The following is a 17243-nucleotide window of genomic DNA, read 5'->3' on the forward strand; positions in this document are numbered from 1 at the left end:
TGGCCATTGACTTCCTAAAGAGTTGTGGGTGTTCTGCCTGCCTCTGGAACAAGTCATGAGGAGCAGGCCCCTATCATTCTTCCTTAGGTTTGTCACAGTCACTTCTTGGATTTTGTTTCAAATTATACATTTAAAATAATATCCTATTTTAAATATAATTGTATTCAAATTATGCAAGCTCTTTGGAGTATGAACCAGTCCCAACTGGGGATCTTTGGTACTACTCTAATAATAAATATTAATAATAATTAATAGACAAATCTCCCTTTATTGATTTTGGATTATGAACTTTTTCTTAGAGCAAAAAGTACTTTTAAGATCACATTCAGCCTACATTTTGCTAGGTATAAATGATCATAACTGGCTTTAATGTCTGAATTAATCATTCTGATCTATTGCTTTTAACCTGTAGTTCTCAAAGCACTTTACAAGGGTAAGTATCTTTATACCCATTTCACAGCTGGAGCAGTTGAAGCACATGAAGTTTATGAAGTACATGAAAAAGATGTGGGGGTTTGTGATGGGATGTTCACCCCACAGTTGCCCTGAAAGGGCCGAGGTAGACCTAGAAGGGGGCTTATTAATGAAATAGGCCACAGCTCAGGGAAATCAGGTGGCTAACTAATCCCCTGACTGAATGAGGAAGCCTAGTGGATGAAGAACAAGCTGGGCTGGGACTATAAAGGCAGGAAATTGGCAGCAGAAAGGGGCTGCTGGGAAAGTCTGAGTCACTCCCTGGCAGAAGGGAGGTGTGTTTGGGCTGGCAAACTAAGGAAGGTAGGACAGGGCTCAGGGAAAGGCAGTAAGGTCTACAAGGGAACAGATCTTGACTGCTGGCTAGAGGGTCCCTGAGCCGGAACCTGGAGTAGAGAGGAGGGCTGTGTTCCCCTGCCAGCCACTCAGGGAATGGTGCTATGAGACAGTGAAACCCTTTGGTATCCCAGAAGGGGAAAACACATGTAGGGAGCCTGCCCAGAGGACTGAGTCAGAGAGAGGCAGCAGCAGCTTGTGGATTGAGGGAGGGGCTATAGACCCAGAGAGAGAGGCGGAGAGATGGCGTGCAACAGTGGGAAGAGGCGTCAACCTCGGGAGCTATTCCCCAGAACGACTAGGAGGAGGTGCCATCCTGGCGGTGAGTGGAGCACCCCATCACAGGGTTATGATGGATAATCAGCTGAATAATGTGACGCTGTGGCCAGAAGAGCTAATGTGATCCTGGGATTTATAAACCGGAGAATCTCGAGTGGGAGTAAAGAGGTTATTTTACCTCTGTATTTAGCACTGTGCCCACAGTTCAAGAAGGCTGTTGATAAATTGGAGAGGGCTCCGAGAAGAGTCACAAGAAAGATTAGAGGATTAGAAAACATTCTTTATAGTGATAGACTCAGGGTATGTCTACACTATGAAATTAAGTCGAATTTATAGAAGTCGGTTTTTTAGAAATTGTTTTTATACAGTCGATTGTGCGTGTCCCCACACAAAATGCTCCAAGTGCATTAAGTCGGCGGACTGCGTCCACAGTACCGAGGCTAGCATCGACTTTCAGAGCATTGCACTGTGGGTAGCTGTGAGTAGCTATCCCAAAGTTCCCACAGTCTCAGCTGCCCATTGGGATTCTGGGTTGAGATCCCAATGCCTGATGGGGCAAAAACAGTGTCACGGGTGGTTCTGGGTGCATGTTGTCAGGCCACCCTCTCCCTTCCTTCCTCCGTGAAAGCAATGGCAGACAATCGTTTTGCGCCTTTTTTCCTGGGTTACCTAAGCAGACCCCATACCACGGCAAGCATGGAGCCCACTCAGCTCACCGTCACCGTACATCTCCTGGGTGCTGGCAGACGTGGGACTGCATTGCTACACAGCAGCAGCTCATTGCCTTTTGGCAGCAGATGGTGCATTACGATTGGTAGCTATCATTGTCATATTCCTGGGTGATCTTTTAGCCGACCTCGGTGAGATTGGTCAGGGGCGCCTGGGCAGACATGGGAGTGACTCAGCCAGGTCATTCCCATCTTTTGCCGAGCACCAAGGAGATGACGATGGCTAGCAGTCCTACTGCACCATCTTCTGGCGAGCAGCCAGGAGATGATGATGGCTTGCAATCATAATGCAGCATCTTCAGTCAAGCGCCCAGGAGATGATGATGGCTTGCAGTCGTACTGCACCGTCTGGTGCCAGCCTAAGATATAAAAGATAGATGGATCAAAACAAGAAATTAACCCAATTTGTTTTCTGAAATCAACGGCCTACTAAACCCAGGGTTTTGAGTTAAATCCTTGAGGGGGCCATTCTGTGTGACAGTTGTTTGTGTTTCTCCTTGATGCAAAGCCACCCCTTTTGTTGATTTTAATTCAAGCCATGTTGTCAGTCGTCCCTCCCTCTGTCAGAGCAACGACAGACAATTGTTTTGCGCAAAACCAGGCGAGGAGGCGACGGCAGTGCGGTGACAAGAGGGACATGATCATAGACGTCTCACAAAGTACAGGCCGGGCAATGTGCACATCATACTGATGAGCTCTACATGAGCTCTGCAGACACACTGGCCAACCAGGAAATGAAATTCAAGTTTGCGGGCCTTTTCCTGTCTACCTGGCCAGTGCATCTGAGTTGAGAGCGCTGTCCAGAGCGATCACAATGGAGCACTCTGGGATAGCTCCCAGAGGCCAATACCGTCGAATTGCATCCACACTATCCCAAATTTGACAAGGCAAGGCTGATTTCAGCGCTAATCCCCTCGTCGGAGGTGGAGTAAAGAAATCGATTTAAAGAGCCCTTTAAGTCGGAAAAAAGGGCTTCTGTAGACAGGTCCAGGGTTAAATCGAGGTAACGCTGCTAAATTCGACCTAAAGTCATAGTGTAGACCACGCCTCAAAGAGCTCAATCTATTTTGCTAACAAGAAGCTTACAGGCGGATTGATCACAGTGTAGAAGTATCTACATGGGGAACAATTATGCAATAATGGGCTCTTCAGTCTAGCAGAGGAAGATATAATGTGATCCAATGGCTGGAAGTTGATGCTAGACAAATTTAGACTGGAAATAAGGAGTAAATTTTTAAGTGAGAGTAATTGATGAATGAATGAAGAGAGCAGAGTAGCTCAAACCTGTAACAAGGCAACTTTTTTCCCCCTCCTTTCAAAGTGAAGTTAGTGTTAATGAAATGTGCCATGTAGACAATCCTGTAGAGAAGTGGTTCTCCACTGATTACACCTTATGGGCTGCATATGCAGCCCACAATGTGTTACCTGGGCCACAGTGGCCGGGTGGCAGGGCAGCAGCAGTCTCAATGCCCACCATGTGGGGTGGCCGGCTGCCCGCTCTCGACCCTGTGGGGCTGACTGGCCCTCCCAGGCCTGGACCCCGGAGCTTGCAGGGCTGGGTAGCTGCCCTGGATCACGTGGGGCCAGCCGGCAGCTCTGACCCCTGCCACGCAGGGCGGACTGGCTGCCCCAGACTGCAGCTCCAGAGTGGGCTGGCTGACCCAGACCCCAGAGCTCACAGGGTGGGCCAGCTGCCCCGGACCCTGGAGCTTGCGAGACCAGCTGGGATCCCCAGATTCTGACTCTGCAGGGCCCTCCAGCAGCCCTGACCTGGACTCCTGCCACATGGGGCAGGCAGCCCAGCTGGACCCGTCCACGCAGGGCAGCGGGGCAGCTCAGACCCCTCCTCGCCGGGCAGCTGGGAACCCGGCAGACCCCAGGCACTTGGACCGGCCTTTAGCACACAGCTGAGCTGGGCCACAGCTGTTTGCTAATTGGGCCGCATGCGCCCCGTGGGTTGAGAACCGCTGCTGTAGATTTAAAGTCATTTGGCCCCAGAACATGTACGAGCTCCCCACAGCACCAATGGGCCTTCTGTGGAGCTGCATTCTCTGAGGGTCAAAGAGCATGTAGGGTGACCAGATGTCCCGGTTCTATAGGTACAGTCCCGATTGTTGGGTCTTTTTCTTATATAGGATCCTATGACCCCCCACCCCCCAGCCCCATCCTGATTTTTCGCACTTGCTGTCTGGTCACCCTAAAGAGCACGTGACCAGCTGGCTATCTGGAACAGAACTGAGCACCACAGGCTCATTTCACAGGGGACACCCAAAAGTTCAACCACTACCTACCTAGGCCAAATTTGTACCAGAAGCTGTGTCAAAGCACCTGGCAAGCAAGTCAGGAAAGCACATATGCCTGTAAAGAAATGCCTCTGCTCAGCAAAAAAATTAAGAACATGCTTAAAGTTAAGCACATGTTTAAGTGCTTGGTTGAATTGGGCCTAAGTGTTTAAAGATCTGATCTAGTACCCACTGAAATCAAAGGAAAGATTCCAGTTAGCTTCACTGGGCATTGGCTCCAGTCCAAACACCTAGATTCATTGGGCTTGAGCAGAGAAATATAATTTACACCTCTCTTTGCTAGTGAGGCCCCATGCCCCAGGGGAGCACTGACCCCAAATGAGGGCAGGAAGAGAGTGACCCCCCTCTGTTTATACAGTACTGCTTGTATATCGTGCCTTGCACAGTTCTACATTATCATTAATAGCAGATGTGCATTGCAACCATCATGATGCTTTGCAGAATGACAAACCATATACATAGAGGAATGATTTTACCCACTTTATCCACTACTAAATTCAGCCACCGCTGAGGTGGAACTGTTTACCCAAAGGGTTGGGTCAGGTGGTGAAGAAGGATATTTTAACCCATTGAAACAATGGGAGGAATTCAAGCAGGCAGATTTTAAAGTCTTTGGGGCAAGGCCTGTCTTTTTGTTTTGTGTTTGTACAGCACCTAGCACAATGGGCTTTTGGGCCATGACTAGGGCTCCTGGGTGCAACTGCAGTGCAACTAGCCTGAATTTGGTGATGACGTTGGAGCTAACTCTACTATTGCAAAAGTGTCTTAGGAGTTTTAGTGACTAGAAGTGTCCAGGACCTAGACACTGTTTCTCATCTGAAAGATGGCAGCTCCAGCTACACAATGCCACTGAAGCATGAGGGTCAATAGTAATTAAGAGGGAAAAGTGCCACCTAATGAACCACCAGGAACTCAATTTTCAACCTCTGGGGATTTTCCTTGGAGCTCTCCGCTTATGGTTAATGAAAACCTCAGACATGAATTTGGGGCGGTGGGCATTTGGGGTCCAAAGCTGGAGATGGAGCTGAATTTTACAGTTAGTTCATGAATATGCTGAATACAGCTGGAGTTGAGGAGTTTGAAATCTGGATCCGAACGCTGAGGCTTGCTCTCATCCTTACGGTTAGCAGACGCTAGGGCATTTCACCATTCATGTCACATTTGGCTGTAGATAGTAAAATGAAGGGTGTTAGTTCAAATCCTTAACTATAAAGCAATTGAAGAGAATGCCTGAGACTCCATAGCTATTATGTGCATTGCACTAAGCAGCATCCAGTCCTGGCTCTCTGTGAGCTATTTAACATCGCACACTTGGAGTTTAAGTCTCTCCAGGGACCCCCTCCTCCCTCCAGTACCTCTCTGATGTCATTGCCTCCTCTTCCTCCTCCACCCACAGACTGTGCTCCTGCAGGTTTAGCCTCCTTGCTCTGTTCCCTCCTGGCAGCTCTCCCCAGTAGTAGGTCATGCTCTCACTTGTGCTGCCCAGTCTTTAGCTCAGTGTCCCCATCTCTCTCTCTTTCTCTCTTTGCTTCCTACTGAGCCCGAGTCATTTCCCCTTTCCAGCTCTCCCGCTAGACAGCTTCCCATCTCTATCTGTGAAGGATGCTCTCTGAACCTAGACTGTGTTAAAAAGCCACAACAGAAGGTTGGAGGGTTTCAGATGCTTTTTCTCTCTCCGATAATGATGAAGCATGGTTAACCTAAAGGCCTCCTATGAATGAATTAAGCCTTACCACACAGGACATGTTAGCCCCATTTTAGAGTGAGGAAACTGAGGCACAATGATGTGCTCAAGGTGTGAGGTGTCATTGTCCATAGGGGTAAGCAAAGAATGGTGAGTCAAGATCCACTGAGTCTTTGTCACCTCGGGCAAATCATTTAACCTCCCAAAGTCTCAGTTCCCCAACTGTAAAATGAAGATGATAGTCCCAGATACCACCTTGTGAGAGGGAAGCTCTTTCAGAATGTGGGCTGGAAAATGCTATAGATCTGCAAGCTACGTAAATTTCACAATGGCTCGCAAGGATTCACTCTATGGCTTCAATGGGAATTATGCAGTGAAATCCTCTCACATCCTCTAGAATATGCCTGCCCCGGATTTCATGGTTCTGGTTTTGTTTTTTTAAAAGTTTATGATGTTTGGAAATTATTTACTGTTGTTGAGGATTTTAAAATGGTCATTAAAATACCCATGAACTGAAGTCATATTTATGTATGGTATATACACCATTACATCAACAATTCATATTACAGGGGAAAAAACCCACTAAAAATAAAAAAGAATACTTAAAGGAAATCTGAGAATTACAGCTTTCTTGGCTGGCTTGATCTCCCGGGGACAGATTCCTTGGCAATCTCTCTAGTTTCAGCTCGCTTGCTTGCTGCTACCAGAGGTGGGCGTGTGTATGCGTGGCTCTTTGTTTGCATGGCAAGGTACACAAGTGTTGCCAAAGTAAATGCATTAGGTGTCTGTGCCTAGCCTGGGATTTCACAGTGGGACTAAAGGTCGATGTGTTTTGTTTCATGGGCCAAACCCTGCTTGCTTCAGTTACACTAGTAAGTGAAGAAGGATTTGGCCCAGGAGATCATTTTGCAATTGCTGTCCACGTCGGATTCAAAGTGGCCAGCTGCCACGTATTGTGAGGCTAGTTCTGCTGCCTCTTTCTTTTCGCCAGAAGTTCTACAATGTTTTTTCTTCCTTGCTTTTTACTGAGAAGTTTTGCTCTGTGTGAACTCCCAGATGTAGCTACGTAACAGTTATACTTGGGTACTGCTCCTTTACATATCTAAAGGCACTTCTGCCTGCAAGGGCCAGGAAGCCATTTTGGGTCCCTCTACATTGGGATAAAAAACCTGTGGCTGGCCCACATTAGCTGATGTGGGCTTGGGCTGTGGGGCTGAAAAATTGCATTCAGACTCCAAACTCCAGGACCCTGAAAGGCTGGAAGGTCCCAGAGCTCAGACTTGAGCCCGTACATCTACACACAATTTTTATGCCCACAGTCTGAGCCCCACAAGCCCAAGTTAGCTGACCCGGGCCAGCCACACCCATGCTACAGGGCTTTTATCGCTGTGTAGACATACCCTTTGTGTTCAGGTCAAGCACTTTCCCTTAAGAATCTGAGGCCTGTTCTAAACTTGGAAGTTTTACTGGTATAACTATTTCAGTTAGGGATGTCATTTTTTTTAACAAATAGATTTATTGGTACATCCTCTGTGTGGATGCAGTTATATTGGTAAAAAGGTGCCTTATACCAGTATGACTTATTCCCTTCCCATATAGGAATACTCTATACTGGTATAAGCACATTTGTATTGGTATAACTACATCCACACTACACTACTTGAACTATGATGGTATAGTTAGAGTGGTACAACTTTTATGTATAGACAGTAAAGCTTTCAAATATAGAGCAGGCCTCACATGTTTACAGAAAACATACACACTGTGCTGTCTCATGTGGAGTCTATACTTTTGTTCATTCTTTTGTTGTTAATTGAAAAGAGAAGACACTTTTGCGGAAAGTATCTATTTTCTCTTTGTGTAAGGGAAGCTTAATGCTAAGGGATGTCTTTCTAAAAGTTATGCTCTAGTCCAGCCAGGAATTATGGGCTTGATACAGGGATGACGGGGTGCTATGCTCTGGCCTGTATTATGCAGGAAGTCAGACACAGTAATGGTATTGCTTCCTTTGTAAAGTGCTTTGAGATCAACTGAAGGAAGTGCTATAAAAGACCTAGGCATTAGTATTTATTATGATTCCTTCTGGCCCTACAATCTATGAAATTATAAAATATATTTCTTTGCATTTTATAGACGTAAGAGTCTCCATTTCAGTGTCCTGCTTCAACTCTTTCCTTCTTCTCTGCCTCAGGGTCCTCTTTTTTATCCATTCTCATAAGAGCTGAATTCTACCAGCAGCTAACCTAACCCTGAGCAACTCCAGCACAGACGCTTTGTAATCAGTGGCAAACCATCATTTCTGATGGAGTTGTACAAAATATAAAAACTGCAGAAAGTGGGCAAAAAATGAAGCAAGGGTAAGAGAAATGGGGCTCCACGTAAAGCACAGGCTTCTTTTCTAGTTAGAAAAACATTTTTTAACAAGTTGAATCAATCTTTGTGCAAAAAAAACCATCATAGGCCAAATTCATCCCTGGGTCTCTTAACTTTATTGTATTTACATTAGGATAAATTTTGCCCAGGGGATTTAAGAGCAAGTTAAATGAACACCTGTCAGGGATGTCTAAATAATACTTAGTCCTGCCATGAGTGCAGGGGACTGGACTAGATAACCTCTCAAGGTCCCTTCCAGTCCTATGATTCTATGAAATTGCAGGAGGAAACTCAAACTAGTTTTGCAATCCTTCCAAAATAGTATGAGAGTTTTGCCACACCTCATACTCCATGAGGTTTTCCCTTCCCTGTCTATTTCTGAATCTGCCTTAAGATGAACAATATACCATAGAGAAACTCACATCAAATAATTCCTAACAAATGGGAACATACCTTTGCTTCCCAGCTATATGACCAGGCGTGCTATCTTTTCAGCTTGGGACTCTACAATACGAGGATGCCATTAAAGGAAAGGACTGTTCTAATGTCACTTAGTCTCAGGAGTCTCATCAGGGTACATCCAGACTACCCGCCATATCGGCGGGTAGCGATCGATTTATCGGGGATCGATATATCGCGTCTCATCTAGATGCGATATATCGATCCCCGAACACGCTCCCCATTGACTCCAGAACTCCACCAGAGTGAGCGACGGTAGCGGAGTCGACGGGAGAGCCATGGCCGTCGATCCCGCACCGTAAGGACGGGAGGTAAGTTGGAATAAGATACGCCGACTTCAGCTACAGTATTCCTGTAGCTGAAGTTGTGTATCTTACATCGACACCCCCCCCCCCCCATAGTGTAGACCAGGCTGCTGGCCATTGTATGCTTCCTTATACGCTTTTGCATATGACAACCTTGCCATCAGTGGATGTGTTGCATGCAGAACGTGTTAGTGTAATACATGTGAAACGCCCCGCACAGTTGAGCTATAAAATATTAACCTGCACACTGATAATCCAGAGAAAAAACAATGAAGATGGAAAAAGAACTGAGATAGAAAAGGGTTAACCATTTAACTAGTCAAGTTAAACAAAACCTATCTGTGCAGCTGCCTCCCCAAGGAAGTGATGGAAACCACGTAGCTTGGATCATTTAAAATCGGACTGTATGAAGTACTTGAGAATATACTGCAGGGAACTATCCTTCACTGACTGGTGGGGATGGACTTAATGACCTAATAAGCCTTTTCCATCTCTAAATCTATGAAATGATTCTATAACTTGTGCAGTATGGTTTTGCCCAGAACTCCCATGTGTGGGTTTATGAATGGAGCCAAGTTAGACCAAACTGTCCTTTTTTTAAAAGTTAACTATTTAAATGGATAACCTTCTCAGAAGCTGGCTTCCCGTAGCATATCCCGTCTTCGTACAGATGATCTTTTCATGCTTGTTTGGATGTGTGCCTGTAAATTATGTTTTAACTCATGCATCACTTCATTTTTAAGAAAAACAAGTAAAGGGAATCTACTGCTCTCTGTTGCACTAAACAAACAATAGACCTGTTCCACAAACAGAATTTGAACTAGCAGACTTCTATACCAAAGTCAGTTTCCCCATTCAACCAGGCTATGCTGACTCTTTGGTTACCTAGAGAAAGACATTCCCCAAATGTTCATGTATTAAATTAGCCACTAGAGGGAACCATTAGTTTTTTATGAGTGTAGCAACTGTAGCAGAAACATGTTTGCACTGACAACATAGTTAATTTCTATAAGGGCTGCAGAGATCAAAGTTTGTTTGTTCTGGTTTTTATATCAAATGAGATATATTAGGGATGAGTGAACCAGTCTGGATAAACTCAGACTCGAGCCAACCTTTAAATTTGCTATGGCCACATTTGAAAGACACAAAGAGTTGCAGTTGGCAGATCCTGGATCTGTGAAGGCAGCACCACCTAAACAGGAACACAACCCTAGTGGGAGGGAAACTTCAAACACTGTCTCTCCAGGGTGTTCTGGCCATGCCATCTCCCCAGCCAGCCCTACCTGCTTTGTTGGCTGTTTTGGCCGGCACACAATGCCAAGCTGGAGTAGGGGCTGGGAAAGTCATATTTCCCTCCAGGTGGATTTTCCACCACAGGAAAATTGCAGTCTGCGGGCAGAACCCAGGTAGTGAGTCTATCTTAAAGTTTATTGTACGGACTGCTAGATGATGGGACAACCAAGACTGACAGAGCTGATCAAAGAGATGGTTCTGTAGAACTTTAGGGCTAGGAATTCCATTTGATCCATGCGTCCACAATAGCTGTAGGCGTTTGGGATGCAGACCCTAGTAGTCTACTCTGGCTACGGGAAGGTCTATCAGCGAGATCTAGGCCTTGTCTACGTTAATAATTTAGGTTGACACAACCACAGCCATCAGGGATGTGAAAAATCCACACTCCTGAGTGCCGGAGCTATGCTGACCTAATTCCCAATGTAGATGCAGGGCAGTCAAAGGGAGAATGCTTCTGTCAACCAACCTACCTTAACTTGGGAGGAGGTGTTCCTACAGCAATGGAAAAACCTCTTCTGTCAGTGTAGGTTGTGGCTACATTACAGGTTTATGCTGGCATAGCTATAACACGGTAGCTATGCCCATATAGTTCCTGCAGTGTAGACAGACACCTAGAAACCAGCGCTAAGCAGAGAAACGTTGCCAGATTTTGGTGGGTTCCCAGCTCATGGTGCTGCAGCTGGTTTAAAACAAACAAAAGGAAGTATTTTTTCATACAATGCACTGTCAATCTGTGGAACACCTTGCCAGAGGATGTTGTGAAGGCCAAGACCCTAACAGGGTTAAAAAAAGAACTAGATAAATTCATGGAGGATAGGTCCATCAATGGCTATTAGGCAGGATGGGGAGGGGTGGTGTCCCTAGTCTCAGTTTTGCCAGAAGCTGGGAATGGGCGACAGGTGATGGTTCACTTGATGATTACCTGTTCTGCTCATTCCCTCTGAAGCACCTGGCATTGGCCACTGTCGGAAGACAGGATACTGGGCTAGATGGACCTTTGGTCTGACCCAATGTAGCCGTTCTTATGTTCTTCTCACTGGAAGGAATGGTGAAAATAACTAAAGGGAGACACTTACCATATTAACACTCCTTACAGAATCTAGTGGCAATCTCTGCTTCTGCAGATGGGGACTCAATTGAAGCAATTAAAAGTCAAGCCTCCAACCGAATAGCCTGATCCAGCTCCCATTGAAATCAGTGGGAATTGGCTTGTGGCTCTTGTTTACACACCCAAGAGCCTTTCCAGTACTCATTTCCCTGCTATAGCATCATTTGGCCTTTCCAAGCTGCAGCACTCTAGGGGCTTTTCTTGAGTAGCTTATTCACTGACATTCTGAAAATACAGAGTTGACATTGTTTCCCCCATTATTTGCCCAGCTCTTCCTGAGAGTTAAAGGAAACTGGCCATGCTGCGTATAGTGATTATACTATAAGGGACAAATTCTCCCTCAACTCAAGATCTATCTGAAGTACTCGTACGGCCTATCTTGCCATAGTACCTGAGCGCGTCCCAGTTGCTAACCTCTTGATCCTCATAACACCCCATCAGTGCTACTATCCCCATTACATAGCTGGGAAACTTGAAGCCCAGAGAGGGTAAATGATTTGCCCAAGGTGTCAGAGGCTGGAACAAGGAAGTGAACCTGGGCTAGTACTGTAAGCACAGGACTGCCTCTCTATAGAAGCTGTAGCTCACAGCCCTGAATAAGAGGGTGGTGTGTATGCTGCAACTCCCCAGTAGTAGCATCAGAAAGGAGTGTGCTTCAAAGCACCCCTGTGAGCCATATGTCCCTCTTTCTCCTCCTGGCTCTGGGGTGGCAGTAGCTGGCTTTTACTAGCAGCAAATTATGACACCCTCCACAAGAGCAGCAAAGAGTCCTGTGGCACCTTATAGACTAACAGACATTTTGGAGCATGAGCTTTCGTGGGTGAATACCCACTTTGTCGGATGCATGTGGGTATTCACCCACGAAAGCTCATGCTCCAAAATGTCTGTTAGTCTATAAGATGCCACAGGACTCTTTGCTGCTTTTACAGATCCATACTAACATGGCTACCCCTCTGGCTAGCTCCACACTAGCTCCACACTAGCTCAGCTGCAGTGGCCAGAAAATGGGGAATAGAGAGTGATGTGAAGGCTCCACTGCTTCCGCACTTTTCCTTACCCACCTGGTTTGAGGAGGCAGTAAGTAGGTGTGCAACATACACTTACTCCTGCTTGCCCAGCCCAAAGCTCCAGATAGTCTCATGGGGGAGGATGTGTGTGTGTGTGTGTGTGTGTGTGTGTGTGTGTGTGTGTATGAGAGAGAGAGAGAGGGGAGTAATTGTTCCCTCTTGCATCTATCTAGTTCAGTGAGATCATAGCAGTGTAACTGAGGGATAGGATTTGGCCCCAGGAATACACAGAACATAGAAGCAGGTTTGTTGCTATGGTCCTGCAATGAGCTCCCTGGATTCAATGCAAGGATCACACAGGGCCTGATCTGCTGAAGTGAATAGGAACCATTCCACTAACTTCACCAGCCACTGGATCAAGCTCCTAGTGAGTAATGCTGGAAATTCCCAGGCTGACAGTGCTGACTTCATCACTCTCACTATTTATTTCTCCCCTGTTCTATTTGCTCAGCCTCGGAGATATTTTAAATTTTTATCCCCCTGGGATGGTAAATAGCACTTGGCGTTTTCCTTGTCAGGGTGACCAGCTTTTCCTCTTGGACTTTCCCTTGTGTGCTGAGTGTGACCATGGCTGCTTCCGGTAGAACATGCTGGAATCTGATTTTTCCAGCCTAGCAGAGTGAAGCCTATTTCAAAGAGCAGCTGGTACAAGCAGGAGACATTTATGTAAGAATCCCTGCTCTGTGTCAGAGGTCCAGGCCCATAACCAATGCTGTGATGACTGTAGCTTCTAGGAAAATGGATATTGTAGGAAGCTCATGGATGCGAGATTGAAACACGTAAATAACTAATTGTTTGCCGTTCTCCACACAGTCCTGCCACTGCCTTTTCTCTCTGCTGTAACTCACCATCCCGTACACGCAGTGCTCTGTCATGAGCAGAAAAGGGCCTGCAAAGATCCAAGAGAAAAGGAGGCTGGTAGCAGGCAAAGGGAAAACCTCAGTAATCCAGCCCAAGTGCCAAACTCCACTGTCCAGCACAGCAGAGTAATGGTAATCTATCGCCCTTGACAAAAGAGGGTAAATAATACACAGTGAGTCAATGTATGAAAATAAAGGGTCATATCATGTGCCCCAATCCAATGAGTGGGGACAAAGGGAGCATTTGGGCTGGTCAGTGGATGAACCAGCCCCGGGCGTAACTTAAGACCACTGGGGGCTGCTCTAAGTTTTAGCAGCTCTGCCTGGGTTGTTGTGCATGTACTATGAGGACTCCATTCCCACTACAGGCACACCTCTTACATCAAGACTTGCAAGGGAGCCTGTGCAGTGCTTGTGGGGTAGGGAGGGTGGAATTCTCCCTAGTTGGAGAAAAGGCTTTACAGCCCTTGTATGCAGCCACAGAGGAGTGGGAAATCTCTCCCCAGGTCTCCCAACTCCTAGTCTGAGGCCCTATCCACTGAGTCATGTGGCCCAAGTTCTGGGCACCATATGGTAAGCACTGTACTTACTAGCATTGAAAAAAGTACAATGAAAAATGGCTAAGAATAAAACAGGTATTTACATAACAGAATAAATAGTTTGCCAGTCTATGCTATCTGTTATAAATTGGGGCGGGGAAAGGGGGGTGAAGGTGGGAGAAAGAGCCTAGGAAATATGAAAATAATGATGCACCTTCCCTATCCTTTCAGAGGTTCAAGGGAGTCCAGGGATTGGAATCCACCTGGCCTGGCCACCTAGACACACAGTGTTTGAAATCGCTTTCCACTCACACTAGTAATGTGTGTGTAGGTGTGATGCCCAGGGGTTGGAACACAGCCTTGTTAAAGCTAGTGCTATGACAGGTAGGGCTGCAGCATGGCCTAATGGGTAGGGCACTAAACAGAGAGTCAGGAGACCTGAGGTCCATATCCTGCTCTGCCTATGACCTTGGGGAAGTCACCTCAGTGTGCATCTGTTGCCTCATCCCACCCTTTGTCTAGTTATGCCATAAGCCCTTTGAGCCAGAGATTGTCTCTAGCTCTGGGTTTGTACAGCCCCAATCACAACGAGGCCGAGACTGAGGCATCTAGCTGATACTGGAAAACAAATAAATAATGAAGCTGGCTTTGTATTAACTCTTTCAAATCCTACTCTGCATAGCAAAGAACTTTACCAGGGTTTTGATAGGTGCAGGGGCGGCTCTAGGTATTTTGCTGCCCCCAAGCATGGCAGTCAGGCTGCCTTCGGCGGCTTGCCTGCGGGAGGTCCCCGGGAGGTCCGCCGAAGCCGCGGGATCAGTGGATCCTCCGCAGACATGCTGCCAAAGGCAACCTGCCTGCCGCTCTCGCAGCGACCAGCAGAGCGCCTCCCCGTGGCTTGCTGCCCCAGGCACGCACTTGGCGTGCTGGTGCCTGGAGCCGCCCCTGGGTAGGTGGAAATAAAGAAGGTAAGAACATATCCAGGAACAAGATTATAGATCCCTAGATTTTTCAGCCAGAAGGGCCCAGTCTGTCCAGCTAGTCTGATCTCCTGCATAACACAGGCCGCAGAACTTCACCCAAAAAATGCTGCATCGTTAGTAAAGTACCTCAAAAGTTTAAGCTCTGTGTGATTATGGCAAAAATTTGGTCCGAAAGAAAATTTGGTTTTGATTCTAGAAACAGGCCAAGGTCACGGTGAGAGGGCAGTGGAGTTCGGATCGTTACCAAAACTTTTTGCCCACCTCTAACTCATGCTCATTTAATGATAATGGGAGGGGGGGGGGGGAAAAACCAACCCACCACAGGCGTGTGAAGTTTCTCCAAAGTGAGTCATTTATAGCAGAACTTCTGCTCTCCACCAAGCGTGCACGGCAAGGGTCTCCCTGAGGAAAGCAAATTTCCCTTCACAACTTTCTAGACCTTTTAAATATTTGTTGTGATTACGGTACTAATTAAATTCAGCTGTTGCAGGTAATATAACTCCACACAGCTTTAAAAAAAAAATGGGAGGGAGGGAATGGGGGGTGGCAGAAAGAACTAGCAGGCCTTAAAGGTACACAGCTCCATTTGCTGGGAAGGCAGAGGCATCTTTTAGAAAAGACAGTTTCACCCTTTAAATATGGAAGGCTAGAGTGTGGTAATTCAGCCCAGCCCTGCCTAAGGGATGTGTGGGTGGGAAGAGGAACTGTGGAGTATACAGAGCTATGGCACTTGCCCTGCTCTATCTATTTTACACCCTTCCTTATCTGTTCCCACCCCACTTGGGGCGTCGTGGACCTTGCTGGGAGCATCTCAGTAGCAGCTCTGAGCTTCAGGGCCTTCAGTTCTGGTTGGCATTTAAGCAGGCTACACAAAGTGGGGGTGCCCACACCCATCTGTGCTTGGGTCAGAATTTTTAGCCCTTTATCAGAGCATGTGCAAGGATGGTGGCTGCTGTTTAAGGCCAAGACGTGCATTTGAAAAATACTATTTTTGTGGTATTCCTTGGACTGTGCGGCAGGCCTGGCTTGCGACTGCCTAGAACTTACCCTTTGGGTTGTCAAAGAGCATTTCTGCTAAACTAAAAATGATTCAAAAGTCCACCCTATGTGCGTCCTCCAATGTTTTGAATTTTAACTAGTAGCCTCAGGGCTGCATATTTAAACCATGATCTCAGGGAAGCCGGCTCATTACAACGGAGCATAAACTTTGGGAGAACTCTCAGCTTGACAACAATAAATAGACATTTTGGTTCGCTGAGCACATTGAGGTCAGGCGTCACCCCAGTGGTTTGAGCCAGCGTCGGTACAAAACACTTCTCACACATTCGACAATAAATGATTTAATGCTGCAGAGCTACGGACCTCAGAACGCTTTAGAATTCCTGAAACCTTGCCACACCCTGCTGATGCCCAGTCAACAGGGAGAGGCTAAAGCCACATGTTTCAAACACGAGTGCCCAAAGTTATACATCTGAATTCTGAGCACCCACCGGTCCCAGTAATGTCGATGGGAGCTGCATGTGCTCAGCACCTTTGAAATATCAGACTACTGACTGAACTGTCTAGGATGAACTGACTTAATATGGGGAGAGGTGCCGGACTTTGGGCACCCACGTCTGCAAAGTGTGACTCAAAGCCCCATGGTGACCTAGTGTGCTACCCCAGGTAGGGCACAAATAGTGTGATGTGCTGTGCTCTGCTCTTCTCACTAGGCCAGGTCCCACTGTATGGCCTTGACTGATGGAGGAAAGTACTAAAATTGAGGGCAGTTCCAGCGGTATCTGAAATACCAGTGCAGTGACAATAACATTAAGTTTGTGTGGAAATGCAACTCCCTCCCCCCCCCGCCCCCAAAATAGATTAGGAAGAGAGACACTTTAAAGATATGCACATCCTTAAGTACTTTGCTGAATCAAGGCCTCAGATCTGTTTTTCAAAAACTCAGGGCTGCTTGGATGCAGGGTTTTGATTCAGTTAATAAAGAGAGATACCATTAGTGAGCTTTGGCTCTGGGTCTAGACTTCAACCTCTTCTCTACACCATGGAGCTGTTTCGATCTGGGCTTTTGGTTTCAGTCCATCTACTAGTGCAAATTGTCAGAAAAAATATCCTCCCACACCCTATGTCTCTGTACACACATTCCCTAAGCTTCCAATACATTGCTACACTTAACCAGCACATGAAAAACTAAGGATGAGAGAACACCTTTGTCTAATATATGAACTGACCCATCATTTTTGTCCCAGGCTTTGACACAACCTTTTTTTATGGTTTGAACAGGTCAGATTTTTTTTGCAAGTTTCAGCATCTGTGCACATCACTATTCTGGCTGGGATTGGAATCAGAGGTGGCAAAACACCCTGGGAAAAGCTATCCTTGCAATATTTCTACCTGGCAGGAAGCAAGAAATGCTGGAAATCGCCTAAGCACACCTCTTTTCTTGAATTTTCCA

The sequence above is a fragment of the Mauremys reevesii genome, linkage group 8 (genome assembly GCF_016161935.1).
Source record: "Mauremys reevesii isolate NIE-2019 linkage group 8, ASM1616193v1, whole genome shotgun sequence".
In the NCBI taxonomy this organism is placed as follows: domain Eukaryota; kingdom Metazoa; phylum Chordata; order Testudines; family Geoemydidae; genus Mauremys; species Mauremys reevesii.